We start from the raw sequence: 20,978 nt of genomic DNA, 5'->3' as shown, positions 1-20,978 counted from the left end.
GACAGGGTGTCTGCCTCACGGACTAAAGCTGGGAGCTGGTTCCACAGGAGAGGAGCCTGATAACTAAAGGATCTGCTTCCCATTCTACTTTTAGAGACTCTAGGAACCACCAGTAAACCTGCAGTGTGAGAACGAAGTGCTCTGTTAGGAATATATGGAACAATCAGATCTCTGATGTATGATGGAGCTAGATCATTAAGGGCTTTATATTTAAATTCTATTCTAAATTTAACAGGGAGCCAATGAAGGGAAGCTAAAATAGGAGAAATATGATCTCTCTTTTTAATTTTCATCAGAACTCTTGCTGCAGCATTCTGAATCAGCTGAAGGCTTTTAACTGCATTTTGTGGACATCCTGATAGTAAAGAATTACAATAGTCCAGCCTTGAAGTAACAAATGCATGGACTAGTTTTTCAGCATCACTCCTGGACAGGATATTTCTAATTTTGGCAATGTTCCGGAGGTGAAAGAAGGAAATCCTAGAAACCTGTTTAATATAGGATTTAAATGACATGTCCTGGTCAAAAATAACACCGAGGTTTTTTACTTTATTACCGGAGGTCAATTTAATGCCATCCAGGTTAAGTGATTGACTAAGCAGTTTCTTTTTTAAAGACTCCGGTCCAAAGACGACAACTTCTGTCTTGTCTGAATTTAGAAGCAAAACATTTTAAGTCTTCCTCCCACAGTCCAAAGACATGCCTGTTAGGTTATTTGGTAACTCTAAATTGCCCTTAGGTGTATGAATGAGTGTGTGCTTGGTTGTTTGTGTGTTGCCCTGTGATGGACTGGTGACCTGTCCAGGGTGTACCCTGCCTCTCGCCCATAGACTGCTGGAGATAGGCACCAGCTCCCCGCGACCCACTATGGAATAAGCGGTAGAAAATGACTGACTGACTGACATTTTAAGTCATCCAAGTTTTTATATCTTCAAGACATGCTTGTAATTTATCTAACTGGTTGGGCTCATCAGGATTTATGGATAAGTAAAGCTGAGTATCATCAGCGTAACAGTGAAAATTTATCCCATGCAGCCTGATAATTTTACCTATTGGAAGCATATATATAGTAAAGAGAATTGGGCCAAGTACTGAACCCTGTGGTACTCCACAATTAACCCAGGAGTTTAAAGATGATCTATCATTTACATGAACAAACTGGAATCTGTCAGACAAAAAAGATTTAAACCAGCCTAGCGCTGTTCCCCTGATTCCTACAGCATATTCCAGCCTTTTTAAGAGAATATTATAAATTATTTAGGGAAGTGTTCCCTCTGATTACCAGCCCCATTTTAGATATGATTAATCTATCTTTAGTAAATGGATATGTACCATAGGCTTTTGAGTTAGCTGTAATTAAACCTTTACTTAAGAAACCTTCGCTTGATCGAGATGACTTGGAAAATTGCAGACCTATATCCAATCTTCCATTCTTATCTAATATTCTTGAGAAAATAGTTGCTAATCAAATGTGTGAGCATTTACACAGCAATGACCTGTTTGAAGAGTTTCAGTCAGGTTTCAGAGCTCATCATAGCACTGAAACAGCTCTGCTGAAAGTCACTGATGATATTTTTATGGCCTCAGATAATGGACTTGGGATTGGGTCTAACATACAATTTGAAGGTTTAGATGAAGCTAATATTTCTGATAACTCAGGAAGCTTCACAGGATCAAAATTGTCCAAACACAAATCAGGTTCTGCAGTTTTTTCCAATGTTGTCTCACTTGCTGAGGATGAAGTAATCATCTTCGAGAGTATGTCAAAGATTTTCTTTTTAATAGAATCAATTTTATTTAAGAAGAATCCCATAAAGTCATGACTGCTAAGAGCTAAGGGAATGGATGGCTCAACAGAGCTATGACTCTGTGTAAGTTTAGCAACTGTACTAAAGAGAAACCTAGGATTATTCTTGTTCTCTTCTATTAATGATGAGAAATAAGCTGTTCTGGCTTGGCAAAGTGTCTTTTTATACAACAGTAGGCTATTTTTCCATATCAAGTAGGAATCCTCTAGGTGTGTAGAGCACCAATTTCTCTCCAATTTTCTAACATTGTGCTTTAAAGTACACAGCTCTGAATTAAACCAAGGAGCTAGCCTCCTATGAATGATTACCTTCTTTTTCAAGGGGGCTGCATTGTCTAATACATCACGCAATGGTGAAGAAACACTATGAACAAAATAATCAATTTGTGAAGGGGCAGAAACAGAATTATTGCCCTCCATTGTGCTTTTCAGTGATAATGAGGAAATTAAAAGTGGAACAGATTCTTTAAAGGTTGTTACAGCATCACCTGATAATGATCTACTATAATGACATTTTCTTTCAGGTGTGGAGTACTCAGTTAAATTAAACTCAAAGGTTATTAAGAAATGGTCAGACAAGACAGGGTTATGAGAAAATATTGTAATGCCTTTACACTCAACGCCATATGTCAGCACAAGGTCCAGAGAATGAATACAAAGGTGGGTAGGTTTGTTAATGTTTTGAGCAAAGCCAATTGAGTCTAAGATAGCATTAAACGCTATATTTAGGTTATCACTTTAAGCGTCAACATGAATGTTAAAATCCCCCATTATAATAACTTTATCTGTATTTAACACTAAATCACATAAAAGGTCTGAAAACTGATCTAAAAATTGAGAGTAAGGGCCTGGTGGACGGTACAAAACAACAAACAGAAGTGGTTTTAGTGCTCTGCAATTTGGATGAGGAAAACTAAGGATTAAATATTCAAAAGAGTTGTAGCTATTGATTGGTCTGGGACTAATCAATAACTCAGACTGAAAGATGGTTGCTACTCCTCCTCGCCCAGTCTTTCGAGGAATGTGAAAATTTAAATAATTAGTAGGAGTTGACTCATTTATAGTAACATAATCCTCTTGCTGCAGCCAGGTTTCTGTGAGGCAAAATAAATCAATCTGATTGTCACAAATCAGGTCACTAACTAGCAATGTCTTTTAAGAGAGAGATCTTATGTTCAGTAAGCCACATTTAATTGTTTTACTTTTCTTTTCGGTCTGAGTTGTGTTTATTTTTATGAGATTTTCCTGATTTCCTCCTTTTAGATTATTTTTTAAATGTTAAATGTCAGTTTGTTTCTCTGGAGCGATTACTCATTAAACAAAAACAAATCCAAAATGGAAAAGCTAAGAAAGCAGGTGTGTTGGAGCAGGGACATACATATCTAAAACAAGGAAAATGCCAATCAGGAACATTAGAACTACCCAAACTGTTCCACCATGTGAGAAGTCAGTATTTCATTGTATACCTTCTTTAACTTACAGTATTTACCAATACAATTTCATGAAAAGTATTTGCCCTCATGCAGATTTTTTCTGTTTTTGCTTTGTTGTAACACTTAAATGTTTCAAATCATCAAAAGGATTTTTTATCTGGTGAGACAATGTATCTCACCAGATAAAAATCAATAAATAAAAAAGCTGCTTTGAAATAATAATTTATTTTATAAAGAATGAAAAACTATCTAAACCAATTAGGTGCTTTGTGAATAAATAATTGTTCCCTGGGTAAATAAATTTTCAGTTGCCAAACACATTTCTGGCTCAGTTTTTATAGCCTTGCCCAGGTCTGATTACTGCCTGACCTTTTTAATCAAGAAATTGCCTAAACTGAACCTATCTGACAACATTAAGTAGACTAAAATATCTCATAATCCAACACATCATGTCCCAATTTAAAGAATGTATAGTAGGGAATCCAAGTCTTTAGAAGATCTTTCTTCTCACTTGTAGTGAAGTGCTCCCATCCCCATAAAACCTCCTGTTGTCTTTCAACATTTTATGAAGGTCATACAATAAGAGAAAAGCAGAGATACTAGGCAATGATAAGGATTTAGATAACTAAGCAGTTCACTTGGAGTTTGGAATCTCAATACTTTCCATTGAACAAATACAAACAGCAGTATGATTAATATAGACTTTACTGTTGTAAATTTGGAACAATCTTATCAGAATTTATTCAATAATCTAATTAGCAAATTTGTACAAAACTTTGAGAAATGCAGGAAACAGAAACAGATAAATCTGCCGTTTAATATATTTATGAGCAAAAGAAATCCTCAATTTTTTAACATCTGATTGCAAAAGAGAAGTATTTTAACATTACTTATGTAATCTAAGGTCACAGTACAGACCACATGGCCATACAAATATTTATGAAGTTTATAGTAATGTTTGGCAGTCTCGTTTTCTTTGAAACAGCCTGTTAGACACAGGTTGTGAAAGATTGGGGAAAAAATCCACTTTCCCAAGGAAAAGTGTTGAAATCCATGTGACTGTTGTACACTGGAGCACAAATGATTTATGATCAAACCGTCCTCGCTGGTTTATCTCCCCGGCACTGTCAAGCTCATGAATATTGGAATTCACACAGCTCTTTTGGTGGCCTGAATGCACCACAAGAACATAAAGGCTCGGTTCATTTAGCACCATAATGTAAAACATGCCGTATGGCCTCTGTGTCTTGGCCTGTATAATCATAACAGCCTTACTAATCAAAGACATTGTGTCAGATTCCAGTTGTGGCTCTATGTTGGCAAGAAATTCAATTTACTCTTTCATATTTCTCGGGTAATAAGGGAAAAAAACAGACAGCAATTTACAGCATATTACCACAAATTCAACGTCTGCAAGCGCTGACGTTAAACACCTGCTCATGACGGCCACAATGCGTGTAACAACACCGCTGTTTATAATTATACTGAACTTTTTCCAAAGAGTCCGGTGACCAGAAATTTTAATGACCAAATAAATACATACATGAATTGTGGCTGTTAGGAAAAAATCAGGATAAAATAAAATAAAACTGGAACTGGAGCAAAGTGTCTTGCTTTCATATCCTCAAATTCATGTTTGTTCCATCAAAAACAAACAAAATTACCTAAATTATTTGAATGGATGGATGGATGGATGGATGGATTGGGATTGATTATAAATATGTATCAAAATTATAATAAAAAAATCATAATTCAGAAGGAATACATTCTAACCAAAAATCGTTTCTTACAAATCGAGATCAGAGATATACTCTGGTGATGTGTTTATTGAGCTCCGGGCACTTAATAATTACAATTAGTTAATTATTATTAATAACTGATAATTATAAAACAAAACCACGCTAAATGTCATTGTGTTCTCAACCGTTTTACCGAATGGTTGGAACACTAACCTTATTTTTACAGATAATCACTCTTACACAAAATAAACACAAACGCTGTCTCTTTATCTATGTGAAAATTATGTGAAAGTCCCTCTTCCAAAAACATTCACCGAATTAAGCATGCACTATTCTTCAAAGGGGTAAATTAACAATCATAAAGATGTGTTCTGAGTATAGATGGAGATCAAACCAACAGTTTATGGACTTGAGTGGGAATGGATCAAAGTTTCGGACTGACTTGGAATATGGAAACAAAATTAATGAGCGGCAGAGTTTTCCACATAGGTGACGCCTTGGAGAGCGGCTTAGTTCTTAACCTGCTAACAGCTGAGAGTAGGCTGCTCCAGCACACAGTCATCACCCCACCCCCCATCCTCACCCTGGCCCAAAGTGGGAACTCAAAGACCCAATGGAGATGAATAGGAGCTGTTCGCAGCCTCAGTCTACTTTAAAGTCCACTCCAACTGAGTCAGCACTCGTTTGATCAAAAACATGGTGAATACACTGACATTCAACTTTGCTGCACAGCTGCTCTTCAGCGTTCAACAGTACTCAAGCAGTAATCAACAGTTCCGCATAAACTTCGAAAATATATTGCATGCAACAAGTTAATACATTGGATTAACTAGTCCTAGGTCACCTCTATCTGTACCTCACCCTGCCCAGAATAGAGTCCAAAGATGTCAAAAGGAAACAAAAGCAGTTTACTTGGTGGCAAATGCTCTGGGAAAAGGGTTACAGGTGAGTTGGCTTCCTTCTGGGAGGGATGAAGTTATGAGTGGCAAGTGTCGAACCTCCGCAAACACTCTACACGGTCACCTTCTCGTCCTTCGTCCAAAACGCGGAAAATATGATGAACCTTTGCAGTCGACTAAAACAAACAGGGAGGAAATTTATCTCCTTGGTTTCCCAAGGATCTTCCTCTGTGGGTTTTCACTTTCGCCTGGATAGGATTTTCGATCGGGATATGAATCTTCGGATCTTCCTATATCAGACAGATTTCCAACTTTATCAAGCTCTTCCTAGGAATGGCCAGTGTGAAGGAAAGTAAACCTGCCCGCAAGCTTATATTTCTCCAGAGATCGCCTCTGAACACAGTATTGGCGAAATACCACGACTTGAAATGGCAGTTAGCATTAGCTTGACATAGCTGTTTATCATCTCTGCCGGTGACGTCAGAGTTGTAATGCATGCTGGGAAGCTGAGTAGTTCATTTACCACACAAAATGGAAGGTGGCCCAACACAACATGGATGAACATGGACTCTGAACTTCCACAAAAGGCCGGTATGAACTATTGTCCACCTTTCAGTGTCATGCTAGCTTATGGCCAACCCAGCCCAAAGAAGAGGGGTCATAGCGGACTCTCCGTGACGTCACTATTAGCACAAAAACGTTGAGTTCCAACATGGCGGACCCTACCACATGGCTCTCCAGGAGACCAGACGTAGGGACACAACTCATGAATGTCTCCTTGCCGGCGAGCAGACCTATCTCTTCAACTTGGTTTCAAAACTGACTACGATCAGGCTGATCGTGTGCAACAAAGTTAAGCATTGATTTGCTGTTAAGAGTACCCAGTGTTTATTTGTAAAAGGGGTAAATAATAAGACAAGTGTGGCTTGACTTTTCTTAGGCCTACAGAAGCAACATGTGTTCCAGAGAACTTCCCCACAGCAACCCTAATTAAAACGGTTTTACCTCGACCTGGAGGAGAGGTATCGGGACCGCAGTCAGAAACTGAGAGTGACTGCAATGCTAGTCCCTTTGTTAGTGCCCACAAGTGGATTACCGGGACGGTTTCGCTTCCCTCAGCTTGTTGCCCACAGGTCGTCTTTCCCTCAGCACCTTCGCGTAAGAGGATGTGTTTGGGCAGAGAAAATTTGTGAATGATGAAATAATTGAGATAATGTTTATTTCATGACGTTTGCCTTTGTTTGTGTTTAGAAACTCAGCTATACAAGTGCTAGCAGACTAGCTGCTCAGCTAATCATATGTTCTGTGTTGTGTTTTTAAAGTTGAGACAACTTTATTTAAGGTTGTCTTTTTAAAGGTGGTTTTTAAACACATATCGGTTATCTTATCAGTCCGTAGGCTCTGTCGTCACCAGGTGAGAGCTAGTTAAAGATCACTTATCCAGAAAGGTTATTAGTTTCAGTCTAGGAAAACAATATTTCCCTATTGTTGGTTTTATTTATTTATTTAAAGTAGCATTCCCTTAAATATTATTCTAATATTTCCTTAATAACAACTAATCAGCAAATCATTCTTTGAAATACTATTGAATTAAATAATGTTTTTTTCTGATGTTGCAGTGTGATTGGTGGTTTGAAGGTATACCAATTATTACCTAAATCAGTTCCAAGACTAACTTCACCTCATTTTCATAGTCTTTAAGATAATCTTTGGTTCTCAAACATAAATAACATTGAATGATAATGTTGCATCATTTTATTGGTCATGGTTTTTAACCATCTTTGATTCCTGTGTTCGTATTTGTAATATAGTTCATTGCTATTTTGCTTGGTAGTTTTAGTTTAATTGTTCTAGAATAGTAAAGGGGTTGTTAACTGAAATATGTTAGACTTTGAGTTAAATTATTTTTGTTAATAAATTCTTGTATTTTAAGAAATTGTGTGAATTTATTCCATGTGTGTGCAGAGCTTTGCTTTTCAGTAATGCCAGAGCACGTTCCACCCTTTTCGCTATGGTCCTTATACCAATGCCTTATTACGCTGGTATTCACAGGACAACATTTAAGAGACCGAATTATTACTTAATAAATTATTACAATATTAATTTCAAATTTATATGTAAGTCTGACTTTGAGCTGTTCCTTCTTATCCAGCACATTGAAGGATTTAGTGTTTCATCAACACATTTCAGTGAGATCAAGCACAGTACCTCTCATAGAAATAACTCTGCCTCTCTGACACTGAAAAGAAGGATGTATTGCTGAGGGAAATGTTTTATCAGGGTCCTTGCATGTAGGCATGCTTAAAATGCTCCTTGGTGGTCCATCACTGCTATCAACATCTGGAATGATACATGGTGGAGACTGCATCGAGAAGGTTCTGCTCAGTATCTTTGCAATTAGCTGAAGATAAACTTGGAGTTTAAACTGTCCCAGTTTATCCCTTTCCCCCCAATTATTTACAAACTGATTTTCCCACAAGAAAGCACAAACATCTAGCATGTCTTTATGGTCACTAACTTGTGTTAATTTGCTGTCTGCTTTAATTGGCTTTGAGGACATGAGGAGGGGCATGGTAATGAACCAACGTTTATGTTTTCGAGTGGTCGGCGGTAACAACGCTGCAACTGTTTGTGTATTTTGTTTTCCTGTGCAGACTGGTCTGTGCGCATGTATGGAAGACATCTGTGAGTTTGAAGCCTTTGAGACAGCCTGTCTGTCTGTGTGTCAGTCTGATTGAGTGTTTGAAAAATGGGAAAGGGTATACAGTGGCAGACAGGGCAGTGACCCCATTAGTGGGAGATGAACCCTGTTGAGAGAAGTTTGAGGATGAGACGTAAGTGCTCAACCTCACTCAGTGCCTCAAGGTGCATTTTTCTTTACTGGGTTATTATAAATATTTTCTGTTTTGTGAGTCAGGAACTTTCAGATTTTTTTTTTTAAGACAAAATGTGTGGAATCACATAAAAACCCAACACCTGTATTGGTTTATTTGCTTTTTTAGTAATTCTGAAGAAAATAATGCAGATGTTAGATGATGGATGTTTGCAGTAGCTGCACATCCCCATAGTCTTCCTAAATTTAAATCTTTACTAAAATAAAAGATAAGCAATGTCAGCTTTTTTATTTTTTAACATTTTGTGATTCTCTCATTGGCATTTCGAAATTATTTCTTAAACTGTCTAAAAAGCATCAAGACAAATTTTCTTAATTAGTAACCTGGAAAAGATGTGGATCCAGTTAGTGCCCTTCCAGGACAACCAGTTTGGACGTTAGTGGGTTGCTGGTCATTTTGGCCATTTGTCGTTTCATACAATGCTTTTGTCTATTTTTGTACCTGGCTTTTTTAAACATGAAAAAGGAGTTGTCTGCCAAGGGACATTTGTACTGAACAATGCACCAATTTTAATTACCTTTAGGTCATGTCACAGGCACTTTGACAGTCAGGAATTTAAATTAAATCTCTATTATATAATAATAATAACTGCAGGTATTCTCCAATGAGATCTGAACCAAACAGCAAATCAACCCAGAGCCTGTCCACAAGACAGGCAGTGGGATATGAGAAATCTCGCAAAACTTGCTGAGATCAAACGTCAGTTCAGAGTAATTCCCCTCCGTGTTTCCGTCACTTCGCTTTCTGATTGGCTACATGTCACATTCAACAAGCTACATGTTCGCTGGTCCTCTGGGAACACCCCAGAGGATAGGATATCAAGCCAAGACAATCCAACATGTTGAACATCCCTGATTTAAGGGTAGAGCGATCCCATAATCCTCCAGAGCAGACTACATCACTCTTAACAGACTATACACTGCAGGAATATCTCATAAGAATACCTTTAGAGCCATCACGATTATCAGGGCATGTCGTAAAGGGAAAATTGAGGCAAAAATCGGCATAAAAATCCTGCTGTGTGTACCTGACATAATAGTGTCCCAGCATTGGCATGAGGCTAGCATGGTTGTCCACTTATTGCTCCACCCAGGATGCTGATAAGCCTTCACACTCCACAAAAAGCACTATGCCATTGCTGCAGAAGTTTTAAAATACATCCACATTTTGTATTTATATTTTTCAGCTAAGCACTGTTTTTAATATTTTCCTTCCATTATATTTTCTTTTTAGCAATAACCAAGCCCAGTTTTGTTATAAACAAGGCCAGCATGGAGACCACCTTCTGACATGAAGCTTTAACTTTCATTAATGAAAACAACATGAAGGTCATAAGGAGGCAACACACATCAAACATCCTGTCAGGCATGACAAATTCTGAGACTTTAGAGCTGTTAAAGTGCTGAGTGATACAAAAAGAACAATCGCAGGGGCACAGCAAAAATACACCTGGACATAAAAAAATGAAACATGGTAATGACACACTGAGTTTAGAGCGAGGGAGGCTAATAAAAGAGGTGGCAAATCTGGCGTTTTACAGTTTTCTACACAGTGCTTCAAAGCTACCACTAAATATATCCTGTGGCTTGTATGAACCATAATCGCAATGGAGAGAGCAGCCTGAATTATACTTAGGTATGAAAAAGCGAATTATGCTCTAAAAACTGGGCAGTGTTTTCATGCATACATATTTTGGACAAAGTGAAAGGGATTAAAGCAAAAAACATCCTGACAGGATGACTAATGCCTGGTAGTCAGACTCCAGACAAAGGGGAAGTTTTAAGTTTTAACAGTTGAGAAATTATTACACCAAAAGAAGACCTCAAAATGTTTCTGGGGAACAATAAACTACAAGTTCCCAAACACTGTCCTGTTCGATGGTTCCAGAGTTTTCCTTTTTGAGAATGGCTTCTCTGTCTTTTCCTTTAATGGTTTACATCAAGTGAAAATCAGCAAAACAAAGTGCGGAGGGTTAATTTTCCAAACAAAGCTAAATACATTTTGTTCCAATTGACCAAAAAAATTCAGGTTAAGATTTAAGTGAAGCATTTTAATGTGAAAGTACATTTGTTAATTGAAATGAAAGGTGAACATGTTTGGAGGAAATTGCCTTTTTCCACTACATTTACTAACAAAACGTTACAAACTAAGCAATACTGATTAAATGCTTGCATCAGTTTATGTCTTTAACACACATTGGACACACTGAGGTTTGTTAAGACAACATAGATTGCTGTTTGCATGGATTTCAGTCATAAGTTACCATGTTTATTTGTATCATGTATATGTTATGATACACCTTCACACAGGATAAAAGCCCCACAAGGCTCCCCACAACCTCTACAACCTGTTAGGCAGTGGCTACATAATGACAAAATTGAGGTGCCCCCTGCAGTCTGAAAGTGGTCATGCTGCTGCATTTTTGGTATTTGGTATTTTCCACTTCCCCCAGATATCCTGTGCCTTCACCGTGCTCTACACAGCAGTGCTACCTTTCTAAAATGATCTCACCACCTAGGCTCATGAGCACACCTCACATATAGTTGAGCGATTTCGGATCATGCCCCACTCAGGTAGGACTCTCAACCTTGCTGTGGAAGAATCAGCAGCATGACAGGATGGGAGAGAGGACGTTTTCTCAGCACAGAATAACCCTTCACCTGTTGATGCTACCTTGTTGATTATGATCAGAAGGAACCATGCACGCAGAATCCAATATGACTGTCTGTATTGTAAACCTCAAAAGACTGATGTTGCTTTTATTTTTGTTTAGTTTTGCAGCTATTGGCCAAAATTGTCCACAATGCAGACTGTCTCAGTTCTGCCCGTAGCTCACTCTTCCTTCTTATGACAGGGCTTTTATTTTATGGACTGATAGATACTTGTACATGTTACAATCTAGCCGCAGTCTGAAAAACTCCCTCTGTCTTTTGCCTGGGCGCAGTTTGGAGCTGTGTCCTTCTCTATCACTCAGACTCATGCTGCTACACCAAGCACCATGCAGACTGCTTACATCATGCAAAAGGAATAAGTTTGGTGTGGTCTTTATTGAGTTTGAAGAGTACTTTGGAATTATTTTCATTTGTAGCTGTTCGGGGTGTTACAGTAACTAACTTGGAGTAATGCCAGCCCAGTGTGGACATGATGAGGAAGAAGCTAAACCTTGAGGCTAGTGTCCATACCAAAGATGTTCATTGACCAAATCATGCCTGGGCAAACAGGCTGTACATAATGGTTATGCTACCAATACTCAGGCTCAAAACAGTTGAGGAACTCACTTGCTACATCTACTGTACTTCTTGAGGAACCTTTGGTCCTTCAGTGTTTGCAGCAAGATGCTGTATACAGAAGGCTCTGTTCTGGGGACTGCCCTGGAACCTCTGAAGATAATTGTGCAAAGAAGGATACTTCATAAAATAAGGAACATTGCAAACAACCCTGAGTATCCTCTTTATCAGAGTATCATACAACATCAGAGTATTTCCTGTCAGAGGCTTCTTCAGATCTGCTGTAGTGCTGACTTCTACAGGAGATCCTTCCTGATCACAGCCATCAGCATCTACAACACTGGAAAAAACATGCATAATATGAGTTGCAACAACATTTAATTTCCCTTTGGAGTTAATAAAGTTCAACTGAGTTGAACTGAATTGAATCACATTTAACACTATGCTCCAGAAAACCTCATAAAGACCCTGCAAAGACCAGCAACATTCTGTCTGATTTCTGACATTGTAGTGGGGTCTTAATGCTCTCGCTTCATGGTTATAGAAACTAATAAGAAATGTGGTGAGAATAAAATGATGGAGAACAGAAATAGTTTCTAAAACAGAAGAAGAAAAATCTAGCATCCATTTGATCCTTTTAGGTTTATATTTGATTACATGCAATGAGAGTGCCACAGACTTACAGCACATCTCTAAGAGGAGTATTTATCAACAATTTCAGATACCATATTTTAACACACTGTTCACTCCTCTACCATACATTGTCAAATGGCATAAGTTAAAGTAGAATTCAGTTGCTGAGGTCTACCTGATGGAAAGCCTGGGAGGCCAAGCAGGAACAGATGGGTTGAGGACAACGGGATACTGGGAACAAGGGAGCAAAGAGAGGGAAGGAGGAGAGAGAGACAGCATCGGCAGTAAGGGACCACCATCACTGCTGCCCACACCAAACATTTACCACCAGCCGCCCACCTTCATCCCATCAAAACCATTTTCAGTGCAGTGACTCTTATCTGTAATTAATCTGCAATTTGCACATACATACAAAGTGCCCAAAATGGGACTTCTTTGAAATCTTTTTCACCCTGATAAAATCTTTTACAGACAAGCGACCACGAAGAGTCAGAAACATGCACATTAGCTTCTTATTTGCCTTTGGGGGATTGTCCTTTTCTTTTCTGCATGAGTCGGTCAGGACCAAAGACAAATCGTCTTTTGTATTTTATGAATACAAAATATCATTATTAAAATGAAGGAATAGAGTTTAGGTCCACACAGGATGACCAGATATGCCCCTTCTGTTAAATTGCAAGGCATTTCAATATCTGTCTCTTGTCGTACAAACTAGATGATGTCCAACATATTTCCTGGCTCTATATTTCACCCAAGCAAAACAGATGTGTGTCTTAGACTTGGCTCATATCTGCTGTTGGCAAGGAATGCAGGGAAGAATCTTCTCATTGACAATCAGTCTGCAAACACTGCTCAAGTTTAGCTTAGCTTGCTCTATTTTATGCCCAGCTAAAGTGCTGGTACTTACTTAAAACAAGTCTGTTTTTTTCCATTCTGGGGAACTACGATAGATCAACAAAAAACACGGCGGGAGTTTAATTGCTTTCAGCCAAAAGATATTTGTTAAAGGTCCAATCTGTAAAACACAATGTGTATTTTATGTGTTGTTTTTAGGATAGATGATACAGTGCCTAGCAAAAGTATTCGCAACCCTTGAAATTTTTCTTATTTAGCCGTGTTACAACCCCAACTACAATGTGTTTTATGGTGAACAAAGGAAGTGCATGATTGGGAAGCTGAAGGTTTGAAATAAAAATCTGATAAATCTGGAGTGTATTTGTATTCAGCCACAATTGCCATTACTTTTTAGAGACATGTTTCTCTGCAGTTATAATGGCAAATCTTCTGCAGTGTGTTTCTACCAGCTTGACACATTCAAAGACTAAAATAACTGCCCATTCATCTTTGCTGAATCACTCAAGCTCAGTACGCTTTAAAGAAGAGTATCAGTAAAAGTCATTTTTTAAGTCTGGCTACAGGTTCTCAGTGGGATTTGGGTCAGGACTTTAGCTGGGACATTTTAACACATGAATATGCCTTGATCCAAACCAGGAGTGCAAAAATTCAGTCCTTGAGAGTTTCTATCTTGCAACTTTTAGGTTTATCCCCTCTTCAGCACACCTGAATCAACCGAATGACTCGTTACCAGGCCTATGCACAACTAAATGAGGGAGCTGATGAGGGTGTTCAGCCATTTAACAAATAGATTTGGCCTAAGCTGATCTGTGGACATCTGTGGCTCAGTGGGTAGAGTAGTTGTCTTGCAATTCAAAAGTTGTAGGTTTGATTCCAGCTTCCTCCTGCCACATCTCGACTTCCCCCAAGTTGCCTATTGATCGTTATGTCAGTGTTATTAGGTGAATGTGGTTCTAGTGTAAAGCGCTTTGAGTTGTTGGTATGCCCATAAAAGCACTGCATAAAATTCAGTCCATTTACCATTTGATCTATACCATTCTGTTGTAATTGACTGTATGTTTAGTGTCGTTGATCTGCTGGAAGGTGATATCTCACCTCTTTTGCAGCCTCTAGCAGGTTTTTGACCAACTTGACCAGCTTCCCTGTCCTTGTTAAAGAACAGCAACCCCACAGCAAGATTCTGCCACTCATTTCACTGTGGGGATGGTGTGTTTGTTGTGATGCTCAGTGTTTAATGTTTTGCATGTTGCACCTCCCTCCACATCATTGTTAAATGGGACTTCTTATGCCTTTCTTTAATTGCCTTTTCTTCTTACCATGTTTCCATAAAGGTCAGATTTGTGAAGTACAGAAGTAATAACTGTCCTGCTGTCAGATTCTCCTACCTGAGCTATGGATCTCTGCGGCTCCTCCAGAGTTTTCATTGTTCTTTTGGCCACTTCTCAGATTAGTTGATAACATTTTCCTTCCCCTCCAAATTTATGCCATACTTTAGGTTAATCTATCAAATAAAATACTAGGAAAATACACAGAGGTTTGTTGTTTTAACATGACAAGTGTGAAACTATTGAAAGGGTAGGAATAATTCTAACACACTATCGAATATTTTTTAGACTCGAACTCCTTCCCTTTATAACTCCCGTGCCCAGTTTTAAAAAAAACAAAATTACTCCTACACAGTAAATACTAAGATGTTGCTGCATTGCAATGTCAAATCTAAGCGATTGATCAGATTCTGACAATTCCTGGATGGAATAATTAGAGACAGTACGTCTTTATTAACCAGGCAATACATTAGTCCAGCTTCAGCTGTCAGAGGACACACTGTCTTCTGCAACTTTGTATGTGTCTCGTGCCACCACATTAGTGAGCCCTGGGTGGCTTTCCTTTCCTATGCCATGTGTATACTTCAGCCAAACAAGGCCTAAGGACACTCCAGGGTGGTACAGAGTAAAGGAGGGGTGAGGAAGCTAAAAGTGAGGTTGTGTGGTCTGATGGCTGAAGCCCGTGATTTAGGGGCTGTTGATGCTGGGCAGACAGCCCAGGCTTAGTCACTGACTCACGCTGGATGACGCTACATAAGTCACTACACTTAAAATGTCCTCATGTGTTTGGATCTGTTCAAGTGGAAATCAGAGGCACTCACATGACTGGAAATTGCTACTGCGTCTGATTTTCTTGTTCCTCTCTTTCTCTTTTTTTCCACTCTGAAGCCTTCACAAACAGATGGCAGAGGCTCATTAAGCTGTTGTCAGGACTATTAATGACATTGTGAACACTTGCAGAGGTCTGTATGCCTTATGGCATACGACTGCCAAACAAAGCTGGGCCATTAAAGGTGTGAGAGTAATACAATGCTGCTTGCTGTGTGCTGTCAGAAGAGGATGGCTGGATGGCCGCCATAAAAGAAAATCACACACATGGTTAGCATTGGCCTGACTTTTATGATTTCATGTTTGTGCTCAAGTTTATAAGACATAAAGAATGTGATATGCTGACACCAAATGTATGACTTTTGTCTAATTATACTTTATACACATTTTTGTGTCCAAATCACATACTTTTCCAGAATTAAATTAGCAACATTTTCATTACACATTTGGCCTATTTTGAACCTAAATACAAAAGTTTCATATGAATTTACTGATGTTTTTCTGTTGAGTTTATAGCTTTAATAGCAGTTTTTACCTTCACAAGCTGAAGAAAGGAAGGAAGGAAGGAAAGAAAGAAAGAAAGAAAGAAAGAATGCTCTTTAAGGAATTGATTATGTCAGCAGCAATACGTATGAATTTTATTCAACAAATCAAAAGATGAGATTCTCATAAATTCCTCTCAAAACATTATAAAAAGCAGACCGTATTAATTATATTAATCTTGTCAAGATTTTGTCAAAATTCGACAAGAAAGAAAGAAAGAAAGAAAGAAAGAAAAAGAAAGATGCATCCATACTTCCTGAAAATTGGCCCGATGAATGGAAGTGCCATAATAAAACGGAATAAAAAATGACTGAGAGAGATCTCAAATGTGTCAATTTGTAATTAAAATTGTATGTAGGTGAATGTACTTATTAGATATACCGTACTCATTATATTTACAAAACACATACAGGTGTGATTATTTCTCTATGCATTTAATCATAGCATAGCTGCATGCTTCAGCGCATCATACATTTATTGTATCTGTCAATGTTAAAGACAACACACATCAGCAACATCAGATGAGCTTCAAAAAATACGTACTTATCATTTTCTTTTAAACAACCCACACCAGACACAACATCTGTTTGGCAATGGGCACTCCAAGGTGCAGAATCCACTATTCTTTTCGGACCTGTTCTGTTTTGAAGCATCAGTGTTTCTGATTAAGCTGTTCATGGCTGAAGTCCCGTGATGAGTTCTGTCTCGGTGCTCCGCAACCCAATGTGTCCAGTGTGTGCTAAAGACACCCCTTGATGTGCACCAATTGATGGGATGCACCACAGTGTCGCTCTTGGAGCACCACATGCACATGCTAGTTTTCATGTTTTTTGGGCTGGGATGAATCACACTGTTTCACTTGGAGGATAAAGGGGTGTAGTTCTAAGTTTCTGCAAAGCATTGAAAATGTAATGCTGCTGTCAGAAATTACAACTTGAACAGTTTCTACGGATTTCCGTCTGTGCGTGTTTAGAGGGCGACTCTGTCTGTCGGCTCAGAAGTGCGGTCTGTCAAACTGTGCTTCTATTCGTCTATCTGTCCTTCACAGATGCACTCTGCTCCGGTCCACAGCTGCATCCCACATGTTTTAATGCTGTTCGACTGTGCAGTTCTTCTCTGTTCTGGGGCTCTTGTTTGTCTTGACAGTGCTGTTGGTGGCAGATGTGTTCTCTTCATTTGGTTCTGTTCCCTCCCTCCTTTACAGACGTCAAACAGCAGAAGCACTTTGGTTTATATGTGGTCCTGAAATGTCTCCATTTGGATAATGTAAAGACTCTATGTCTGTGTGTGTGTGTGTGTGTGTATGTGTGTGTGTGTGTGTGAGTGTGTGTGAATACGAGGGCTCTGCCACAGCTTCATAGCACACAAAGTCATTTCCAAAATAACCCACAATCAAACCCTCCACTCCTGGATTCCACCTGCTCCAGATTCCTGAAGATAAACTGAGCCGGGAATCTGCTCAGAGCCACAGACCCCCAAGTAAGAACAGGTGCTGCTAAAGTTAATGATTTCAGGTTCTACTCTGAAAAAAGCCAGGGCTGTAATTTTTCCAGTAACTGCCACAGTTGGACCCCCTTTTTAGATTGCCATCAAGTGAGTTTTCAGAACAGGGTAATCCAAAAGGAATTGCTCTACATTTGGTGTTATCGAGAAACTGGACAAATGAAGATGCTTTTCAAAATGCAATGCATGACAACAGACTGCAGGGTGTCGAGCAATCTCTGACTGTCGGTTTTCCTTTGCCCACCACAGTGCAAGTCAGACAGTCTTTTCTATAATGAATTTAGCCATATTAACCCTTCTGGTACTTAGACATCAGTCTGAATTTATTTTCCATTGATATTATATATTATAATCATTTATTGGCTCCTAAAACCGAACATAAGGAAATTCTAATAATAGATTGAGCACGCCTCATATTATTTTTGTAAGGTAAAAACTACATCAGTGGTGGACAGAACAGTCAAAAATTTTACTCAAATAAAATGACCATTACTTTAATATATTTCAACCCACGTAAAATAAAAAGTAAATTCCTGAAAATGTACTCAAGCAGTACTAAAAAGGTGTTTGTTAATAAGGCTACTAAAGTAATAATTAATTAGTTTTAAGTGATAATATAAACAACCTCATTAGGAAATAACAACTATAGGCAGAAGAAACTGTGATTTCCAACATCTTATTTCTTCACAACATAAAGCTACTGAAACCAATACAAACAGCAGGTAATGTACATATATATGTTAGAACAGTGTAAAGATCATTACAGTGACAATAAATACTGTTTTCTATATGTTCACTTTACCTTCAAATGGCACGGCAGACTCAGCAGATTGAAAATTACATTACAAAACACAGTGTTTGTTCTTCATTCAGCGAAGTAACTAGAGGTGGGTGGAGTGGCCAGAAATTGTTCTCAAGTAAGAGTAGCGTTAATTCAAAATTAAACCACACAAGAAAAAGTACTCCTAGAAATACATTTTTTTCTAAAGTTACTCAAGAAATGAAACTGGTTAAATGTAACTATTTACTACCTTATTTTATGCAATATAAAACACCCACATCCATTCACAATGTCAAGGTTAGGGTGGAACAGAAATTTTAGACGTGATATATTTTATTGTAATACAGATTGTCGTGTTTTGTAAGGGTTGCTGAAAGAGTACGGGGCAAATGGGGTTCTTTTAAGGCCTGCCTGGTCCTTGCATGCCCAAAGATTAACTCAACTTTGTGAGACCTCAGCGCAAAATTGAGATTGCAGGATGGACTCTATCAGGGCTGTCCCTTGTCACCCACCCTGTTTGTGGTGTTTATGGATCTCTGCGTGTAGTCACGGAAAGGAGGATGTATGGTTTGGAAACCTCAAAGACATGTACTGCAGTTGTTTGCAGCTACACCTGAAGTGGTGAGGATGAGAGTTTGCTCCTCTAAATATAAGGCCAAGGTTTTCACATTAATAATGAATGAGTTGCTCTCTCTGGGTCAATTTTTGCCTCAAGTGGATAACTTAAAAAATCTTAATGTATTTGTCACAAGCAATGCTAGGATGAAGTAAGAGATTTACAGACAGATCAGGGCCTTGTCTTCAAAAATGCAGCTCCTGCTGTGTCTACGTCAAGACCATTACCTAAGTTACCTATGTCAAATATGGATCATGAACAAGGAACAAGACCCTGGATGTGACATGAACTCTCTTTGTGGGGTGGATGGTGTCTGCTCTGCAGCATCAAAAGAAGTAAGTTGAGTTTGTTCAGGCCTCTGATCGAGATGCCTCCTAGGAGCCTCCCTTTATCCCTTTAGCAGTTTTCTGGTATATCCCACTATCAAAAGACCCAGAACCTACTGAAGGGACTATGTATCCCTTCTGACCTAGGAACATCTTTGGGTCCTTGGCAATGTGTTGTAGAATGTAGATGGATTTAGCGATTTCTCGGTTTCCGTCCTGGACCTGTTACCATGCAACCCATTTTTAGGTAAGAAATGGATGGATGGATGGATGATGGATGGATGGATGAATAAATGGATGGATGGATGGAGGGATGGATGGATGAATAAATGGATGGACGGATGGATGGATGATGGATGGATGGATGAATAAATGGATGGATGGATGGATGGATGAATAAATGGATGGATGGATGAATAAATGGATGGACGGATGGATGGATGAATAAATGGATGGATGGATGATGGATGGATGGATGAATAAATGGATGGATGGATGATGGATGGATGGATGGATGAATAAATGGATGGATGGATGATGGATGGATGAATAAATGGATGGATGGATGATGGATGGATGGATGGATGAATAAATGGATGGATGGATGGATGATGGATGGATGGATGAATAAATGGATGGATGGATGGATGAATAAATGGATGGATGGATGATGGATGGATGAATAAATGGATGGATGGATAATGAATGGATGGATGATGGATGGATGGATGAATAAATGGATGGATGGATGGATGAATAAATGGATGGATGGATGATGGATGGATGAATAAATGGATGGATGGATAATGAATGGATGGATGATGGATGGATGGATGAATAAATGGATGGATGGATAATGGATGGATGGAATACAGACACTAATAATGACTTGTAATCATTTTTAAAATGCTCTGTTTTGTAAAGAACTCTAGGTTGCACCTTTGTCAACTATCAAACAATCTCCACAGATTTAAATTTTTTTCCTATTGTTTTGTGAATGATTAAAGGTGTGTAAGCTAAGATAAAGGGACTTGTAAATTACAATGCTGTTAGTACAAGCCTTATCACTAGGACAACCTGTAACTCGTATTAGGTACTTCTGAACTGTGCTGAACAAAATTTCTGCACAGAATTTCAGAAATGTACCAAGTGAGGCACAGAGTCAGCCTTTTCTAACTGCAACGGAAAGTTGTAGGTATGTTACTCTTCAGTGTGTTTTTAGCCCACTGGGGGTGAAAAAAAGGTAGCCTACCTGTAATGTAATCGACTTTGTGATGTCAAAGGATAAGCGTGCGATCTAAATAAACAAACAAACAAAACGGGTTTCTTCTGGACTCACAAGTTGTTCAGGGCAGCAGTACGAGGAGCACCGCAGCCCCAGCCTCCATCCATGATCTGCCAGGTAAACGTTCCACCTCGACGTGGGCGCGACCGTGCTTACCACGCGCGCCCCCGCGGAGTCGTACGTCACAGCGCTCGCTCCGCTTCTCGCGCGCTGGTTAAAAAGAAGGAGGAAGCAGCACCAGAAAACATGTGAGCGCTCTGAGGACTTAGAGACAACTTTTATTT

General features: G+C 38.9%; 1 long non-coding RNA gene across 1 annotated transcript in view; it reads right to left on the bottom strand.

Moving 5' to 3' along the window:
• LOC124869216 overlaps positions 1 to 20,941 on the bottom strand; it is a 51,988-nt gene extending 31,047 nt beyond the window's left edge. The window contains exon 1 of the long non-coding RNA XR_007038524.1: positions 20,662 to 20,941. This is a non-coding gene — a long non-coding RNA (uncharacterized LOC124869216). The remainder of the gene's footprint in view (positions 1 to 20,661) is intronic.
• Positions 20,942 to 20,978: the final 37 nt, after the last annotated feature.

Source organism: Girardinichthys multiradiatus, chromosome 5, assembly GCF_021462225.1.
Source record: "Girardinichthys multiradiatus isolate DD_20200921_A chromosome 5, DD_fGirMul_XY1, whole genome shotgun sequence".
Lineage (NCBI taxonomy): Eukaryota > Metazoa > Chordata > Actinopteri > Cyprinodontiformes > Goodeidae > Girardinichthys > Girardinichthys multiradiatus.
Note: the sequence above shows the minus strand (reverse complement) of the source record. Positions and strands in the feature narration are given on the sequence as shown.